We start from the raw sequence: 20,627 nt of genomic DNA on the forward strand, positions 1-20,627 counted from the left end.
ATATGCATGTAACTGCTAGTATGAACAAGGGATCTGTTTTGATTAGACATATGTCTGCTCTCATTAGGCGGTAACTTGAGAAAACTAAATTTTTTCATTTTTTTCATGATTATATGTAAGTAAATATACAGATATATATATATATATATATATTATATATATATAAATATATATATATATATATATATATATATATATACATATATTTATATATATATGTATATATCCATATATATTTATATATATTATATATACACATTATCAAATATGTGTATATATATGTATATATTTGTACGTATACATGTACATATGCCAAAGACGTAATAGTGTATATAATATATACACCATTACATCTTTGGCCCTAGATTAGCCATGCATTCATTTTCGCTTCTACACTCACATTTTCATAAGTCGAGTACTAAGTAGATAGGGGTGCAGAAGTTGACACTCATTCATCGGTTGTTGTAATTGCTTCTAGATCTGAAAGAAACTAGCCAAATGTCTATTAGCCAAAAAGGAATTTCTGTCTTTGTTGTGGCTGTTGGATGCATAGTGCTGGCTGGTATTCTGATGAAGTAAGTTAAAATTTAAATTTCTACATCTGCGGAGCTTTAACTTATTTGGAGGTACAACATAAATGTTGAATTCAACTTAGAAATGAGTTTAGCTTACTAAACACATGTTTAGAGCTAAGTTGTAATTTGTATTTTCTAAACTAAACTTTAATTTTGCCCTTGTCTAAAGTTTAATGACTGTCTAAAATTTTATCACCAATTTTAGACAGTCACCAAACTTTAAAAAAGGGCTAAATTAAATCTTAGTTTGGAAAATATACCTTGAGTATAACTTATTATGAATAATTCTGAACTGAGGAAAAAAGAGAGAGAGAGAGAGAGAGAGAGGGAGGGAGAGAGAGAGAGAGAGAAGAAAGGAGAGGGAGAGGGAAAGAGAAGAAAGGAGAGGGAGAGAGAAGAAAGGAGAGGGAGGGAGAGAGAGAGAGGGAGAGAGAGAGGGACGGAGGGAGGGAAGGATAGGGAGAGAGAAGAAAGAAGAGGAAGGGAGGGAGTGGGAGGGAGAGGGAGAGAGAAGAAAGGAGAGGGAGAGAGAAGAAAGGAGAGGGAGGAAGGGAAAGAGAGAGAGAGAGAGAGGGAGAGAGAAGAAAGGAGAGGGCGAAAGAGGGAGAGAGAAGAAAGGAGAGGGAGAGAGAGAGAAGAAAAGAGAGGGAGAGAGAAGAAAGGAGAGGGAGAAGAAAGGAGAGGGAGAGAGGGAGAGAGAAGAAAGAAGAGAGAGAGGGAGAGAGAGAGAAGAAAGGAGAGGGAGAGGGAAAGAGAAGAAAGGAGAGGGAGAGAGAAGAAAGGAGAGAGAGGGAGGGAGAGAGAGAGAGGGAGAGAGGGAGGGAGGGAAGGAGAAGGAGAGAGAAGAAAGAAGAGGAAGGGAGGGAGTGGGAGAGAGAGGGAGAGAGAAGAAAGGAGAGGGAGAGAGAAGAAAGGAGAGGGAGGAAGGGAAAGAGAGAGAGAGAGAGAGGGAGAGGGAGAGAGAAGAAAGAAGAGGGCGAAAGAGGGAGAGAGAAGAAAGAAGAGGGAGAGAGAGAGAAAAAAAGAGAGGGAGAGAGAAGAAAGGAGAGGCAGGGAGGGAGAGAGGGAGAGAGGGAGAGGAAGAAAGAAGAGAGAGAGAGAGGGAGAGAGAGAGAGCGGGAGAGAGAAAAAAGGAGAGAGAGAGGGAGAGAGAAGAAAGAAGAGAGAGAGGGAAAGAGGGAATGGGAGAGAGAGAAGAAAGGAGAGGGAGAGAGAGGGAGAGAGGGAGAGAGAGGGAGAGAGTCATCGGAGTGTAGGGTGCAAATAAACCAACCGACATCAAATATGGCTTTTTTACATATAATCAACAATCAACTCAAGTTGGTCTCAGAGAAGCGACTCATTGGGTTAAGAACCTAAAGTGAGAATTTCAACTTTTAAGTCTCTGATAGGAGACCTGAGTGTGAGTATATTTTGACATCTAGCTAAGTTAACATGGCTGAGGAAACAATCTTTTATGTAAGCATAATTATATTTAGGACACACGGAATGACTGACCTGAGGTATTTGGTATCTAGTAATGGTACAGATATGAAGGAAAAGTCACAGCGTGCAGGTTGGTTAAGATATTTTGCTTATCAATATAGCGGTTGTGTTTACATAAATAATACTTTACTGACAATAATGTCATTTCAAGTGTTCTTTTTTCATACATGGCTAAATAAAAACCACAGATCAAAAAAGAAAAAAAGGAGTAACCATTAGCCACTAAAATAAAATAATTGGTTGGACATGTTTAGTCAAAAGACACTTAAGTTAAAATGAGTTTAAACCTGTAACCTTTCTGTAAAACGAAATAAGATGCTTTGAAAATCTTAAAATCTTTAATCGACGTAAAAGAAACATTTAGCATAATTAAGATAAAATAATTAAGATGTTTTGAAAGGTCATTCGTTGGAATAAGATATGCTAGAATATGATCTAAATTTACAATTAATCAGAATATTTCTGTGTGACAAGAATGAATCATTAGTGTTTTTGACTGCAACTGGAGCTGGATTGCCTGAACAGCGAAAACAAGCAGTCATACAGGGGTGAACAGTTTACCAGATTCACAGCTATGATTGTTCTTTTTAGTATGGCTTGGTTTGCCTTCAAACTAAAGGTACGTTCACACCAAAATGGTCTGTCATAGTTGTTTCTGATAAAAGAGTTTCAATTGATAAGGTTTTTTGTCTATGTCTTTACAAGACATTTTTGTAAATACTATGTCAAACTGCAGTCAACTCCGACTACCAAATAAGTCATCGTTTTTGTCAATGAAATGCATTATTGATATCGATTTATTTTTGACCGCTGATCAGATTAAATCTCAAAAAAGCCAATGCATTGCTACATGCCATGTACATGCATGCGTAATAATTATAGTTATTCAAAATTATAATCATATTATTATTAATTTTAAATCGGCTTGTTGCAAACTCATCTAATGCTATTAAGGCTATTTTTAACTGTTGTTTTTCGGGAACACAACAACCACCATTGTATTTCTTGTGCTATTGCAAGATGTAATTGCTCAAATCCATGTTGTACTACATCTATTATGACCGTCAAATTCAGACAAACATAGTATGCAGCAGTTCACCAATTTTGTGTTGGCGATTGGAACAACGCCCTTTATACAATCTTTTTTGTTTAAACCAAACTGACTTTGTCGACGTTGAAGCATGTCTGATAGATTGTACTGGTGTAAACAAACTTTAAGTAGCATTGTTCGTATTGTAGTTTTTACTGCTTTTTATAGCTATTAAACTCTGGTTTCAACAAAATTTCAAGGTATAAACTGCATCATAAACATGTAGATCACACGCTTCATTTGTAGTTTTGCTAATGCATCTGGTCTATGTAGTCTGACTCTACTTCATGGTGAGCTGGCAACTTTTTACTCTTCACTTCTGATGTTGCTTGCTAGCATTTTTGGCATCCATTCAAGTAGAACATGATATGCTGGCATATACAACCTTGCAAGTTATCTACATTTATTATTAATAAGCTTTTAGAGAAAGCATAACTGGCAATTTGCTCCGCACACAGACTGGAGCATAAACAATGAACAATATACCTATGATAGCAAATAAATATTTAACCAAATGACTATCAGAAACTAAACTGTCTCACACGAGTCATTTCAACAGCCCTTCTGATAGTTTATATTTATCACTACGCTTCTATGACGCGTATGATACATCAATTTGAGCCAGTCCGCAAGTTCACCTCATCATGGAAACAGAATAAAACTGCAAGCACAGCGAGTTTTCCAATTCGTGAAACTTTATCAAATCCATCATGCTTGTGGACAATGAAAACACTACTCGCAAATGATGCGCATTAAAATATCGCGCCAGCTATTCAATTTTAAACACTTTCAATACTTCCATCATACTTTTTCAATTGAGTTTCACGTGTTTGTGTTGCTAACACGTGCATCGCTACCGGTGTTGCTAATTATTACTTTATACCGTACGACTCCTTAACCTTTTTAAACAAGGCGCCAGAGTCAATCCGGATCGTGTGAATGTCTATAGAAACACTTAATTCACAGGGTAACACAACTTACACACAACTTCAACTCTGACGCAGAAACATACAGAATGTAGAGCTATGCATTTCCATGGCATAATTCAAGGGTAAATTCTTTGTCAACAGTTTACTGCTCTGTTGGAGTTGTAAAAACGTGTCAGATTTTGGGCAATTAATTTTGTCTCCAAAACTGAATTGCCTGGCACAACTTGTTATGTGTATGATAAGGAGTTGATTTAATGTGCAAATCGTTCTGTGTTGCGAGTTAAAGCAATTTGCAACACGGATCGATTAACAGCATATGGCATTGCTTTTGTCAGTTGAATGGTGTAGCTAACAATTGAAACACTCTAAATTGAAACTTCATGAAAAAAACAAGTTAACTGGTCGTCTCTTAGGATAAAACATTTGCATAATAAAACTCCCCCATGCAAATGAATATCTCGTACGCCTGTATTGTTTTAACACTTGGTCACGAGTGCATCTTTAAGCTCCGTGTAGACAATTCCAAGCAGCTTAATTCCGGAATGCTGATTTTACTAAAATACTTGCATTGCAGTTAATCCCATAGATGAGCTAAAAGAGCACAAACCAGTTCTGAGGTTTGTGATGACCAAGGTAGAAAAAACAGGTTCCTCTACAATACGTGCCATTCTCGCTCGGTATATAATAAACAACAGGTTGAATGTCTTAACATCCTGCAAAGGTTACCATATTAATTGGAACAACAAGAAAAGTGAGTTCTGTTATGTACACTTGTGATTTACCATACAATTGAGCATAACGCTAGCTTAGTATACATTGAACCCTAGTGGGAAACAAAGCATAGGCCTTTTGCAAACTGGGTCACGATGGAGAGCAGTAATCTTCTTTGAATAACCCATGACTAGTACCCTGTGGTAGTCTTGTGTGCTGTGAGAGATATTGAAGTGTTTTTATGAAGCAAAGAAATTAAATATGGCCACAACTACTCTGATGTTGTTGGAAGGCAAATGGGGTAGCCTAGGCGTTAGAGAGTTGACTATAAAGCCAAGGGTCAGATGTTCAAACCTAGTATAAGGAATCTTTTCCTAACCGTTAGTCATTTCTACTGACGAATGAACAGACAGACGTGGCTTTTATTATAATAAAGATTAGGTGATGTATTTTCAAACATATTAATAATAATAATTTTCTGCACGATAAACTCAAAGACTGAAGTTACAATATAAGTATTCAACAATTACATGGCAAAAAGCATAGTTGTGGCAACAGACATCAGAATAATGTTCATGTAGCAAGAGAAACACAAAAACATCAATAATAAGCAAAACTGGGAACTTCTCGAATTCCACTTCACTGATTCAGTTCTGTTCATTTTACTTCCACAAAATAAAGTCCACATCAAGAGGAGTGAAGAGATTTCTATTTATGCCTCCTTTGAAAAAAGTTGACATTAAGGTACATTGAAAAAGAGCTGCCAATTTGTGTCCAATTAAAGTTGAAAAAATATAGTTTATATTTCCAAGCATCTGGTATATTTTTATTTGCTGATGCAATGTTAAGTAATGCAAATACTCCCTATTAAAAAATCTGCTATCAAATATACCAACTAAAAATTCATGAAATCTTTATTACACTATTTATTGTATTATTGTTGATTTCGAAATATTTTTTTTATTCTGAATGTTCAATTTGGCATTAATTTGACTAGTCTTGCGATTTGTTGTATTTTTTGTGAATCTACTTAACAGACACCAAGTGTGATGCTCATGATGCACAAATGGAGTTATCCTCTCCTATGGATTGAAAAGTTCTCAAAATGAGTTTTCCGATAGCATCATCCAAGCATTTCTAATCGGCAATTACATTTAGCTTTTTGATTTAGTTTTTTCAATTGGCAGACCTATAGCTGTTATACCATTTTAATTCTATTGATCTATAAGCTATCTAGTTTGTTGTGCCAATTTTAAAACTAAAACTGACTGATAATAAAAAAAACATCAAAAAGGTCTTTCCCGGAGTTCACTTGCCTCACTGATATTTGAGTTGATGTTTCATATGTGTTTCTGTTTTATTAAATTTTGTTGCTGGGTGTACAGAACAAGTATGTCCTACTCAGTGGATTGTGTGGCAGTAGGCACCCACTTTTAATCTACTCAGGGAAAGTGCAAACTTTGAATACACAAAAAATATAATTCCCAAGAATAAAAGTTCATAAGACAAACGTTATTCAATCACTCTGCAATTATTGATAAAGTATAGATGAGAGCTAAGACTAAAAAAACATCTGTATGAGAACACAACTACTAACAACACAGGAGTATTAAAGCTTACTTTACATGTTTTACTGTGTGAAAGTCAAATAACGCAGCAGAAATAGTATTTAGTTAAGCAATGATCATATAACTTTAAAACAATGCTGTTTCAAGGTAATCAAGCGTGTTGTGGATATCCTATGTTTTCTTCTCCGCTGTAACAATGATCTCCCTATGCAAAATTTCACTTTATTAAAATGAGTGCATCTCATGAAGAACTGAGGCTATTTTTCAAGGACCGCTTGATAGATTTTGAATCTATTTAAAGAGAAAACTGTAAAAGTTATAGTTGAGTTTATCAGAAAGTATCGTTATTTTGCTACTATAGTTGCAATTGCTTTTGATGATTAAGATTATCTGACTGCCAAAATGTTTCACAATTAAAATCGACCAAAACAATTAAAACTTGATTGTCGTTAAAACTCTCAAAAGAAAAACCTGTGCAAGTTGATGTCCGTAATTGTTATCATCCGCCGATAACTAATATTGGCTGTTGTATTCAAGTTGCAGCATTATGTGTCTCCATTCTGTCAGTCTCGGCAAATATAAGCATCATAATCACACTTTTTATTGATCTGAGCTTTTTAATCATGATGAAGTTTTGGTCGATTTTATTCCTAAAACATCCTTTCAGTCAAATAACCTCCAACATCAAAAGCAATTGTGAATGATAAAAATAGAGTGATACTTTTTGATAAAATAAACTAAAATTTTGTGGAAGAACATTTCCAAATTCAAGAGGTGGAATTGGAATTTAGACTAACAGCTGCAAATAATTGAATGATAACCCATCTTTGCTGATGTCAGTAGAATGCTTAGTAAGTATTTGATAGCATCGTTTAGACCTTATTTAAAAACAGCTATATTTATCTCAGGCTGGACAATTGGACCAAAAAAGGAAGAAAAAGCGGATGCACTGGTAAACCATGCTTTTTACAACAAGAGCATTTTGCAGAAGCTCATGAAGCCTGGTTACAAACACATAGCACTCGTCAGGGAACCAATTTCCTGGTTTAAATCAGCTGTCAGATTTTTTACGAATCCTAATCCCAGCGAGTTTAGAAAACAACTTCATTACACCAAACCTGGGCCTCTGGTAAGACTTTCTCTATTTTGAAAAACTAGTTATCATTGTGCTAAAACTACCTTTTTTCTGTAAAGACCATCTCTTGTGTTAGGTTGCCTATATTTTTAACAAAGCTACCGCTTTTTTTAGTCAAAATGTTTTATTTTGAGAATTATATTTGTTAGCAGCCCCATTATCACGAGGACTATTTTTTCAAAATTGAGTTATCAGATTTTGTAGCATTCTTTGATGTCACAAACGCACAAAACTACAAATTCTGAAAAAACTGTGGTTAAAAGGAAAAGGCTGAAATACAATTTTAACCAAATTTAAATTTTTTACATTGTTTGTAGTCTAAACTGTATAATTTTTACCTACCAACCAAAAACTGAATTATTTTTTAGAAACCTGAGGAAGTAGCTACTAATGATAGTTTGCTCTTTGCAACTCGACCAGCCCAAGGACTTCCTAATGCATTTTTTCATCTTGGTCAGCTACAGTGGTATGGCTTCAACTATGCTGACAGGAATAACATCGCAGCTATAGCTAACTTTATTGCATCCCTCATTAAACAGTAAGTTAACCTAAACTATATAAACGCCTTTGCTGGAGACCTCTGTATCACAATGTGTGAAAGTTGACTGACACCATTTTGAATATACATTTTTACTATAATAAGAGCAGCATTCGTCTGTCTTTCGGGACTAAAGATTAAACCCAGATATTCAGATTCAAAGACAAGCGAACTACCATTGGCACTGCTCAATCACCTTTCCTCCTTTGAATATATGAATAATTGTGCACAGACTTGTTACACTTGGCCATCTGTCATGGTACACAGTACTGTTGGCATATTATTACTTATAACTATATATAATCATAATATTTTAGCAATCATTTTGATGTTAGTAGAACAGAAAGCATTATTTGACAGAACAACACTCACAAGGCAATCTCTTGCCTGTAACATCATTATACGGTTTTCTCTTGTTTTCTCTTTTCAATTGTCTTGTATCTTCAATTAAATTTTCCCATATAACATAACTAAATACAAATTGATTCATTCCACTCTCTGAAAACCACCGAAACATAGGATACTATACGAGGAATAAATTTGTTTTCATTTGTTTCAATTTAACACTGATGCTTAAAAATTAACAAATACCTAATCAGTGGTTATAATCTGCAATAAAATGTAACATTATTATGTATAATACTGTATGGAGCTCTTACCTTAAAGACAGATGGTAGTGTATAATGATGGTGTGAGAGAGACTTAATAGCACAGGTTTCAGCGCAAACTATTATGATGCTACAGAACATTAACTTTAGAATTAACTTAAATAAAATTATCTTACTAAACACAAACTTGAAAATAATTTTTAATTTCACAAGAGCTTTTAATTTTGTACAAAGGTTTAATAAAGTTTGTCAGGAAGTATCGGTGTTTTTTTGTAATTTGCAATAATTTTTGATGTTTGAGGTGATTTGATTGCCAGAATTTTTCAAGATTAAAATTGATAAAAAATGGATCGCAATTAAAACGCTTGAATTAATCAAAAGTCCTATTGTGACATGCAAAGTATATGGTCTCATTGCAAAGAGATTGACAAAATAGAGATACGAAACACTGCAACTTGAACGCAATAGCGGATATCAACCATCGCGACAATAACAACTCGAGACACCATTTCACGCATATATCTTCTTTCGAGCTCTTTATTCCTGATGAGACAACTCCTTTCTTTGTAATGGTAATTACACTGTGAATAACATGCTGAAAGTAAAATATATAATTGCACCTGCTGAAAGATTAGAACAACATATAAAATAAAAGAGACTTTCTTTAATGCTAATCAACATGAATCACTCAAAGCCTTGCAACAACAAACAAACGTTAAAAATCACACATAAGCTATGAAAATGCTGACAATAATCTGATAGCAAACTATAAAAAACTCAACATTCTAAAACACTTTACATAGCAGAGAAACATTTCGGAGGGCCATAAACTTGGAGTTATTTGTCAGCTCAACCTTTACCAATATTGTCTGTATCGAAACCCATGTCTATTTCTCTGTAGCAAGGTTAGAAGTGATAGCAAGGTCTGTAGTCTCAGACCTCTCATATTTGCTAATGATTTTTGGGGTTTTATTTATTTTTAACCAATTCACAAAACTCCTCATAGATGAGGAGTCAAAAAACCTTGATCCCTTTAGGCACGAGTGTTCAGCACTGCTGCATTGAAGTACGCTTTTAAGTTGATCAAAAACGCGCTGAGTATGGGAGTGTTTATTTAGAGGGCATTTCAATAGCTTATTTTGTTAACAATGAGCACAGTTATCAAATATTGTAGATACGATGGGCTTTTATTTACTAAAATCCTTTTTGCAGCTCAAATAATACTAAATGATTATTAAAACCATTTCAAACACCGAACTTTATTAGGAGATGTGTGGCCAGCTGTAACTATATACTTACCTGTAACTGCTAGCCACCTTTTTTCTCATTCGTAAGAGCGAGTGACATTCAGCCAACTCGGAATATGCCTTTTAAACTTTCAAACAAAATGTAACAACAAGAAAAAGAAAAACCACTCATATAATAAGCAAGAAAAATTTAGGAAAGCAGAAGTTTAAATAATACACAAATAGTATTAGTCATCTTACATCAGCTGATGTTTCTAATTAACAAATAGTTCTCATCTAACATCCCAAACAAACATTAGCGTACTTGCTTCACATGCGAGTAGTATATAGAGAGCAGATCTACACACAAAAGTGACGGATCCAGCGGGGGGATAGAAAAAGGGGGTTGTGAATTAAATTGGCTAGGGGTGTAGATTGAATCGTGTGGAGTTGAATGAGATGTTGGGGTTTGGGGGGAAATTGTGGTGTAGAGTAGGGGGTTGAATTCGAGGGGTTACGGATCCGCTCCTGGCGTAATCGGCGGATTATCTGTGGCTGAGTCATCCGATTAGCGGGGGATGAGTCATCCGATTAAACGCGGATTATCGCGGGATTAGTCGGGGGAATCGTCGCGGATTAGTCGGGCGAATCGTCGCCGATTATCGGTGGAATAGTGGGGGTGAATATCTGGGACATTGAGGGCTGGATGGTTTTCCGGAGTGGATCTCGCGGATTATCGAGGAGAGCGAGAGATTACCTACCGGATGAGTGAGGGGGTTAATATCTGGGACACCGAGGGGTTGATTTTCCGGAGATTGTTATATATTTGAAACATGGAATATATATGAGAAAGTGTTTATGTGCAAAGTGGAGAATGTTATATATTTGAGAACGTTGAATATATATGAGAAAGTGTTTATGTACAAAGTTATTTTTTTTGAAGATTTGATGTTTTTGTAATGTTGAAGCTCTTGAATAGTTAAGAATTTTAAGGATTTTTATTTTCGGTTTTTTTATATATGTTGAATGAAAGATCAGTTTTATTACAAAATTATTCACTTTAAAAGATATATTTATTTGGGATTATCGGATTTCGTTGGCGTCCGGTAGAGGTCGCTCTTCCGTGCCGTTTCGGGGATTGACGGAGAGCTCGGTGGCGACGGGTTGACGGACGGTGGCGGATGGATTTCGAGATCGTCGGAGCTTGTATGTATTTTCTTTTTTCCGATCCCGAATGAGAATGATGTGTCTGCGAACGAATATTCATTTTGATTGTAAACTTCATAAATTCTGAAATTATCCATCGCTGTTATGGTTCCACTACTTTTTTAAAGATAATGTATAAATTGATGAAGTATTATTAGTTAGTGTTGATTGTTACTGGAGCTTCTGAGGAGTCAACTTCCAATAGTATGAATATCGACATTATTTCTGAAAGAACTTCCCAATTGAATATGAAACAAAGAGAGTATAGAAGACCAACCAAGTCTAGATTGAACAGAACTACGTCATTACGAAGATCATCAAGAAAAAGTTCGGTAGTAAAGCGGTTATTCGAATCCAAGAAAAATTATATGGAAGGAGATGAGAAAATTACGTCACCTATTGCAACAGTTTTTAAAACCGAGGAAATGCAAGAACCATGGAAATGGATTGATCTAAAAGTTTTGGATATTCCAGCTTCGTTAGAAGTAATACAAGCAAATAAGTCTGAAGAAAATGACAATTGTGAGATTGCGTTGCAATTCTTCGTTGAACGTAAGGGAGAGCGTGTGGTATTATGTTCGATCATCGATCCTCAAAAGTATAACATTCCCTCATCATTTCAATGGTTGACACCAGCTCTCATGATATTGGATCGAAGTGAGATTTACATGAACTCTAAGTCTTCATCAGGATTAAAACTTTTCAGAATTGACGGAGCATGCAATCTGAAGGAATTCAGAGAGAAATTAAACAAAGATTATAAACTCTGTATATCAAGACAGTAATGAGTTAAGGAAATGATATTATGATTAAATTTTATACAGTTTATTTGATGATATATCATAGGGATTTAAACTTACTATCAATGGATATGTTATTGAATAAAAGTTTTGTATATAAAAATGCTAAAACATAATATAAAAAAGACTATTGAATTTCATTCAATCCCAATTTTCTTCTTCTTCTTTCATTGTCGAATGAGAATGAACTGTCTACAATCAAAACATACATTATTTTTAGTGAGATATAGTAAAAGTAAGACATACAATCAGATTAGATCATTCATTCAAACTAAAAATCAAATATAATGTAATACTTACTGAAGAAGAAGAAGATCCATTCTTTTTCTGAATGGAATCTTCCTGTTGAGATACGGGAGCCTGCAATTGCAATGATTACAGTCAGGATGGATTACTATAACCTTGCTGAGATAGTAGACTCTACATTCACAATGGACTCCAACTTAAATTGTAAATTTCAATTGCATTAGTCATCGAATCATAGAATGATATGCAAGATGTAATGCAGACAGAATAGGATATGCAATCAGCTAGAGTAGGACATACAGACAATAAGAAAAACAAATATGTTACATCACATAGTCAGACTAGGACACACAGACAGAGGAGGATATTCAGTTAAAATAAAGAAATAAATATAATGTACTACTTACTGAAGATTCAAATTCATAAAGCCTTCTCCGAAAAGGACTATATTTAGTTCGGTGATGCCCAGGATCCTACAATTGCATTGATTATAGTCAGAGTAGAACATGCAGACAAATTAAAACACAGTCAGGTCTTACTTTGAATTTCAATTCCAACTCCTTTTGTTTTAAAGTGGAGTTATACAAAATATTAATTACTGTTTTCACAGATTGATACTCATTTTAACATTCCTACATACCAATTGGAGTGAATTTTGTTGAATGTATTTGATCTTTAGTTACATGTTTTATCATTATACAACAATATTAGACGAAATAAATATAATGTAATACTTACTTTTAAAGTCAATGTAACATTGAAGTTACGAAAGAACTCCTCTCTTTGCTGCTGCATGACCAATGATTTCTACAATAATTTCCAAAATTACTTTGTATAATTTAATTGTTTCATTTAAGCAAACCCTATAATTCGAAATATATTTAATATGTAGTTTATATTCTCAAGTTTCCTTTAATCAAAAATATAATTTAGTAAAATATTATAATGTAGTACTTACTTTCTTTTGAAGCTTGATCTTGAATCGAAAAGCCTTCTGTTTTTCAGGATCTACCTCTCTACCCCAAGGGCAGTAGCCCCATATCTCAACACACGTGTCGATGCATTTTGTCTGAGTTAGGAGTCTATCGACGTTTTTGTCTCGAGCACACATTGTAAACTATTATAAATAAAATGAGATGAAAAACTTATTCTTTCTCGTTGCTTATATAGTAAGCAGAATCAATATTATGGTTGATTAAACTTGTGTAATTTATGATCACGAAATTGTAAAATCAGCTAAACAGATTTCGCGAAATTCAATTTCGCGAAAGTTGACTATATAATATATATAATATGTAGTTTCGCGAAATCCATTTTCACGAAATTCACTTTCGCGAAATTCAATTTCGCGAAAGTTGACTATATAATATATAATGTGTAATTTCGCGAAAGTTAACTATATAATATATATAATGTGTAATTTCGCGAAATTCACTTTCGCGAAATTCAATTTCGCGAAATTGGATTTCGCGAAATTACACATTATATATATTATATAGTCAACTTTCGCGAAATTGAATTTCGCGAAATTACACATTATATATATTATATAGTCAACTTTCGTTGACTATATAATATATATTATGTGTAATTTCGCGAAAGTTGACTATATAATATATATAATGTAGTACTTTCGCGAAATTCAAGTTCGCGAAAGTTGACTATGTAATGTATAATATGTAATTTTCGCGAAATCTAATTTCGCGAAATTCACTTCGCGAAATTCGATTTCACGAAACTTGACTATATAATATATAATGTGTAATTTCGCGAATTCCAATTTCGCGAAATTCACTTTCGCGTTGATGTACAAGTGAGCCGTGATTTATAAATGTATATATAATAATAAAATGTGAGTAAGATAAAAGCTACTGAAGATACAATAAACAACGCTAGGATTGTGCTAGTCTATGTTAATATACAAGTGAGCAGTGATTATAATTGTATATAATAATAAAATGTGAGTAAGATAAAAGCTAGGGTTGTGCTAGTCCATGTTAATGTACAAGTGAGCAGTGATTATAAATGTATATATAATAATAAAATGTGAGTAAGATAAAAAGCTACTGAAGATAGAATAAACAAAGCTAGGATTGTGCTAGTCCATGTTAATATACAAGTGAGCAGTGATTATAAATGTATATATAATAATAAAATGTGAGTAAGATAAAAGTTACTGAAGATACAATAAACAGAGCTAGGATTGAGCTAGTCTATGTTAATATACAAGTGAACAGCGAATATAAATGAATATATAATAATAAAACGTGAGTAAGATAAAAAGCTACTGAAGATACAATAAACAAAGCTAGGATTGTGCTAGGTCGTGTTAATATACAAGTGAGCAGTGATTATAAATGTAAATATAATATTAAAATGTGAGTAAGATAAAAACTACTAAAGATACAATAAGCAAAACTAGGATTGTGCTAGGCCATGTTGATATACAAGTGAGCAATGATTATAAATGTATATATAATAATAAAATGTGAGTAAGATAAAAGCTAGGGTTGTGCTAGTCCATGTTAATATACAAGTGAGCAGTGATTATAAATGTATATATAATATTAAAATGTGAGTAAGATAAAAGTTACTGAAGATACAATAAACAAAGCTAGGATTGAGCTAGTCTATGTTAATATACAAATGAGCAGCGAATATAAATGAATATATAATAATAAAACGTGAGTAAGATAAAAAGCTACTGAAGATACAATAAACAAAGCTAGGATTGTGCTAGGCCATGTTGATATACAAGTGAGCAGTGATTATAAATGTATATATAATATTAAAATGTGAGTAAGATAAAAACTACTAAAGATACAATAAACAAAGCTAGGATTGTGCTAGGCCATGTTGATATACAAGTGAGCAGTGATTATAAATGTATATATAATATTAAAATGTGAGTAAGATAAAAGTTACTGAAGATACAATAAACAAAGCTAGGATTGAGCTAGTCTATGTTAATATACAAGTGAGCAGCGAATATAAATGAATATATAATAATAAAACGTGAGTAAGATAAAAAGCTACTGAAGATACAATAAGCAAAACTAGGATTGTGCTAGGCCATGTTGATATACAAGTGAGCAATGATTATAAATGTATATATAATAATAAAATGTGAGTAAGATAAAAGCTAGGGTTGTGCTAGTCCATGTTAATATACAAGTGAGCAGTGATTATAAATGTATATATAATAATAAAATGTGAGTAAGATAAAAGTTACTGAAGATACAATAAACAGAGCTAGGATTGAGCTAGTCTATGTTAATATACAAGTGAGCAGCGAATATAAATGAATATATAATAATAAAACGTGAGTAAGATAAAAGCTACTGAAGATACAATAAACAAAGCTAGGATTGTGCTAGTCTATGTTGATATACAAGTGAGCAGTGATTATAAATGTATATATAATATTAAAATGTGAGTAAGATAAAAACTACTAAAGATACAATAAGCAAAACTAGGATTGTGCTAGGCCATGTTGATATACAAGTGAGCAATGATTATAAATGTATATATAATAATAAAATGTGAGTGAGATAAAAGCTACTGAAGATACAATAAACAAAGCTAAGATTGTGCTAGTCCATGTTGATATACAAGTGAGCAATGATTATAAATGTATATATAATAAAATGTGAGTAAGATAAAAGCTACTGAAGATACAATAAACAAAGTTAGGATTGTGCTAGGCCATGTTAATATACAAGTGAGCAATGATTATAAATGTATATATAATAATAAAATGTGAGTAAGATAAAAGCTACTGAAGATAGAATAAACAAAGCTAGGATTGTGCTAGTCCATGTTAATATACAAGTGAGCAGTGATTATAAATGTATATATAATAATAAAATGTGAGTAAGATAAAAGTTACTGAAGATACAATAAACAGAGCTAGGATTGTGCTAGTCTATGTTAATATACAAGTGAGCAGCGAATATAAATGAATATATAATAATAAAATGTGAGTAAGATAAAAGATACTGAAGATACAATAAACAAAGCTAGGATTGTGCTAGACCCTGTTGATGTACAAGTGAGCAATGATTATAAATGTATATATAATAAAATGTGAGTAAGATAAAAGCTACTGAAGATACAATAAACAAAGTTAGGATTGTGCTAGGCCATGTTAATATACAAGTGAGCAATGATTATAAATGTATATATAATAATAAAATGTGAGTAAGATAAAATCTACTAAAGATACAATAAGCAAAACTAGGATTGTGCTAGGCCATGCTGATATACAAGTGAGCAATGATTATAAATGTATATATAATAATAAAATGTGAGTAAGATAAAAGCTACTGAAGATACAAACAAAGCTAGGATTGTACTAGTCCATGATGATATACAAGGGAGCAGTGATTATAAATATATATAATAATAAAATGTGAGTAAGATAAAAGCTACTGAAGATACAATAAACAAAAAACTAGGATTGTACTAGTCTATGTTGGTGTACAAGTGAGCAATGATTATAAATGTATATATTGATGGAAATGTTCAACAAAAAAAACAAAAACAAAAATTTTTTTTTTCTATTGGTTACACCTGATTGGCAAAAAGGTTGTTTTATTGGAAACAATTCTTTCAACAACATGTGGAGATTACTGTCTTCTCTTTGCAATATTTTGGAGCAGAGGATGTTCAATAGAAGATTTTCTAACAGTTATGCTAAAAATTTCTGAAACAGATACACGAGATCATGTAGTTCGAAAAACTATACTAGATAGATATGATTGGAATGAAAAAAAATTAGTAAAAGTCTTAATAACGAAGAAATTGAAGGTGTTGACAATGTACATATTCAAGGAACTTCCCAAATTATTAAATTACTAGAAGATCTGACATAAATTTTTTTTTCTATATTTTACAATTGAATATACATATATACTTTATATCGAAATAAAGTTGGTAACAAATACAACCGAATATTATTTACTTTTTGATATAAGTTTTATATATTGATATACTCACACTGAGTTGGAGCTATCCTCAAAATAATCCACATATTAATCCATGTATGCCCCTTTACTAGTTCATCATCTTCATCTATTTACTGGTCGAGAGACTGTTATGGAATGGTTAAGCCAAACCAAACAGGAGAATTCCATAGGTAAACCTAGGAAAACAATCAGGTCGAATGCCAAGGCGCTTGTCCACACAACAGCCCCTGAAAACAGCGACACTCAACGAACTTAACCGCGAGTAGCCGGCTAACAGAATTCTAGCTGAAGCATACAAGCCTTATGGTATCAACACTCGATCGACCCAAATTCTCAAATATAAGTAGGCATCAAGAGATGGTTAATGAGGCAGAATATTCCATCAGATTATGCAACGCTTATATAGTGAATTGAAGAATGATGGGTGTGTCCAAAGGAATTAATGAAGCGAAAATAGTAAACAGATTTTCGCGAAATTGAATTTCGCGAAAGTGAATTTCGCGAAATTGGATTTCGCGAAATTACACATTATATATATTATATAGTCAACTTTCGCGAAATTGGATTTTGCGAAATTATACATTATATATATTATATAGTCAACTTTCGCGAAATTGAATTTCGCGAAAGTGAATTTCGCGAAATTCCATTTCGCGAAATTACACATTATATATATTATATAGTCATCTTTCGCGAAATTGAATTTCGCGAAATTGGATTTCGCGAAATTGGATTTCGCGAAATTACACATTATATATATTATATAGTCAACTTTCGCGAAATTGAATCTCGCGATTTTCAATTTCGTGAAAAGTCTTCTGATATTATGGATGATGCGACTAAATTTATCAAAACTCATTAATCATTTGATGAGGAGAATTGTATATAACCAGCAGAATTTTACTAAAACGATATCAATTGTTCATTCAAACTCGGAGAATTAACACACTACACAACTATGGAGGATAATACTCAATCTGGAGTGATAAAACCTGGATCGAATAGTTCAGTGAAGATGTCGAAAAAGAAAATGTCACCTGTAACTCTTTCTAACACGACTCCTCCTACGAAGAAGAAGAAATCCAACCAAATCGAAACGAATTTGGAGCAAAGGGCAAAAGATGTGGCAGACAAGTTAAGAACATTAAGTAAGGCTACTTTAATGGAAGCAAAATCACTGCAGAGAATGTCAGATCTTTCAATAGGATTGATTATGGAGGTGACAAAAACGGAAGAAGCTCATTCGATCCATGGAGCGTGCTGTATCATTCACTTCAACTATGTGGAAAATGGGATTAGTAAATCTACTGCTGTATTTGCTCCACAACGATTTCTGGATGGATCGCTGTCTTATCCAAGTATTATGGTATATCTTGGATTAAAACCTAAGAGTAATGGACAGGGAAGTTACCATGACTTAAGAAGAGTAACAGAAGGAACCTCAACTCCCTCGGACATGAAACGTACTCTAGCCAATCTTAGATCGAAGAGACTTGAAAAACTTATACAACATTTCGAGATTCGTCATCTCAAGGAGTTCAAAGCACCATCTATTTTCCACTATCACAATGTTGGAGCAAGTGAATACAAAGATGGTGAAGGCAATGTGGATGTGGTACCAACTGTAGCATTTTCAACCAAAGTTGATGGAGAGGAAGTTCAAGGAACTTTAACGATGCCTTCGAGATGTGCCCTTTCGTTGAAAGAAAATTATCCGGGTATCATTATATACAAGGGGCTAGTAACATCTCACAATACTCGCGAATACTACGATGTAGTAGTCATGGGACATGAAGAAGCAAGCAGATTTTACGAGAGTTCGGTACAATGCAAAAAGGATCCTGCTATCTCACTTATTTCCGATGACGATGAGTGATTGATGAACAACTCGATACAAACTTCGTTTTAAAGAATGTACATGAACATTTTCTTATATATATTCAATGTTTCATTTATACTATATTATCTTTATTCTGACTTATCTACTTGTACACTTCGTTTTAAAGAATGTACATGAACATTTTCTTGTATATATTCAATGTTTCATTTATACTATATTATCTTTATTGTGACTTATCTACTTGTACATTTCATATATTTCAAGTTAAACATAAACTATTTTATTTTTATTGAAACAAAATGATGATGGAAATAATGAATAATACATATAAATATATCTTTTAAAGTGAATAATTTTGTAATAAAACTGATCTTTCATTCAACATATATAAAAAAACCGAAAATAAAAATCCTTAAAATTCTTAACCATTCAAGAGCTTCAACATTACAAAAACATCAAATCTTCAAAAAAAATAACTTTGTACATAAACACTTTCTCATATATATTCAACGTTCTCAAATATATAACATTCTCCACTTTGCACATAAACACTTTCTCATATATATTCCATGTTTCAAATATATAACAATCTCCGGAAAATCAACCCCTCGGTGTTCCAGATATTAACCCCCTCACTCATCCGGTAGGTAATCTCTCGCTCTCCTCGATAATCCGCGAGATCCACTCCGGAAAACCATCCAGCCCTCGATGTCCCAGATATTCACCCCCACTATTCCACCGATAATCGGCGACGATTCGCCCGACTAATCCGCGACGATTCCCCCGACTAATCCCGCGATAATCCGCGTTTAATCGGATGACTCATCCCCCCGCTAATCGGATGACTCATCCACAGATAATCCGCCGATTACGCCAGGAGCGGATCCGTAACCCCTCGAATTCAACCCCCTACTCTACACCACAATTTCCCCCCAAACCCCAACATCTCATTCAACTCCACACGATTCAATCTACACCCCTAGCCAATTTAATTCACAACCCCCTTTTTCTATCCCCCCGCTGGATCCGTCACTTTTGTGTGTAGATCTGCTCTCTATATACTACTCATGCGTATTTACTGACCACCAAAAAATCTTTTTCTTTGTTACTATGCTAATATCCCAAATATCAACTCTTACTACGCTCAGATATCATTTTTGACAATGTAACTAGTTGTGCTTTCATTTTGTTCCCAGAGCAGATGTTATAATGCTTTATGACCAGCTAGACGCTTCACTAGTTCTGCTGAAGAGAAAGTTCCACTGGGCCTACCTTGATATTTTCTACGAATCCTATGGGTTAAATTTAAATTCAAAAGGAGAGTTATCAAAACAATCTATAGAAAGGATACTTTCCGAAGAAGTGAACCTCGGAGATAAACTTTTTTATGACAGCATGAACAGAACCTGGTGGAACTATCCAGAGCTCAAAGAACAACACTTCTGGGAAGAGGTGAGCATTTATTAGGAGTTACTTACTCCTGTAATATTTTATGATTGAGCTTGAACAACTAAATGGGGTGACCAGTAGTGCCAACTGATCGGAACTCAAGTAGTGTAATACATAGTTTCTTGACTATATGGTTATGAAAGGATTGTGCAATGGCAACGAACATTAACGTGATGGTGAGAATTTACTAGTTGGTACACATTGTACATTAACATCCAGAGGTCACTACAAAAAAGTTTCGTACATCAATACAT

The sequence above is a fragment of the Watersipora subatra genome, chromosome 6 (assembly GCF_963576615.1).
Source record: "Watersipora subatra chromosome 6, tzWatSuba1.1, whole genome shotgun sequence".
Classification (NCBI taxonomy): domain Eukaryota; kingdom Metazoa; phylum Bryozoa; class Gymnolaemata; order Cheilostomatida; family Watersiporidae; genus Watersipora; species Watersipora subatra.